The sequence below is a fragment of the Triticum aestivum genome, chromosome 2B, assembly GCF_018294505.1.
Source record: "Triticum aestivum cultivar Chinese Spring chromosome 2B, IWGSC CS RefSeq v2.1, whole genome shotgun sequence".
NCBI classification, from domain to species: domain Eukaryota; kingdom Viridiplantae; phylum Streptophyta; class Magnoliopsida; order Poales; family Poaceae; genus Triticum; species Triticum aestivum.
In genome coordinates this window covers 10614130-10615508 of record NC_057798.1, presented here as the reverse complement: position 1 = coordinate 10615508, position 1379 = coordinate 10614130, and positions in this window count along the sequence as shown.

Sequence of the window (1379 nt, the reverse complement as noted above, 5' to 3'; positions counted from 1 at the left end):
ATGGCAATTATTACTCCCTCTCTAACTTACTATAAGATATTTTTTTGACACTATCATAATGTCCAAGAAAATGTCTCATATTATGTTACGAAGGAAGTATGAAATTATTATTGACCGGGCTTGTTCTCATGTGAGAGTAACGCAGACCACAAAATTTCTTCAGATGTATGAAATCAAGTTTCTGCCTAAAACAAATAAGAGCTGCCTGGAGACCGGGCTACAACACGCATTATCGGGATAAAGCCAGCTCAACCTTCGTGTCGTGAATGCTCCTATTTCTTCTGCAGATGCATATACAATGTACTCCAGTCTCCGGTGCTAATTTGCTAGTACACTGGTCGTCCTGGATGTCTTACTCTCCCTTCCTCTCTTGGAGCACTAAAAAAAGCATGATATCCAGTGCAGTTTAGTTGTTTTCCACACTATGTGTGGGTGTGCTTATTTTCTTCCAAATGGAACGTACGTGTATGATCTTACTTTCACATAAATTATTGCACTTTTCCTTTTGCAGCAAAAATATGATAATGTAGTGTGTGTGTGTCGCTTGAGGTTTTGTCTAACAACTTTTCAATTGTCAAAAGGAAGGCCTGAACTTTCTTGAAATGTGGTAAAGTTGGTCCTGCTAATTGACAAAAATAAGAAATCCACTCGTCCAGCTATGGCACACCATGCTCCATCAAGAACATTGAACACACATTCATGCGTATAGCACTACATATATGGGCGCACGCGGCAGAATAAGTTAAACACATAGGCAACACAGAGGAAATGGAAAAGAACATCCCACTCAGGGGCGGAGCCAGGATTTAGGTACAGGGGGGGCCAAGCGAAAAAAAAAATGCGGTCCGTATAATAATGTGTAACTTCGATGGAATAAAACATAGTTATATTTGTATTAATCTAAATTGGGATCTACAATTCTCAATAAGATCAATAACGGTCCTATCATAAAAATATATCAAAATATTCTCGTTAACAAACGATCAAAAAGATTATTAATTTTGTCACGAGAGAACTTAGCATCGTTGATCTTACAATCATTAGTAAATTAAATTAAAAGTACAATTTTGTCATATATAAGATGGAGTTGAGAGAGATTGGTGACAGTAGCCACTAGTGCTAACCTTGGGTAGTTAGCTAGAGCATAGGAGAATCCATTGGTGCAGCCTACAGGATTGCCTCTCACGACATCGGGATAGTCTGATTTACTCTGAATCGAATCTGATCGAGAGATGGGAGCCATCAAGAAGACGAGAACGGAAAGCAGGAAATAACCTAGCGGCAGCCGGCGGCGCTAATTGCCTCGTAATGACTCTGGTGTAGGATTCTACGAAGGGACTTCATGGTCTTGGGCCTTCTTATGGGCCTTTATCTTATGT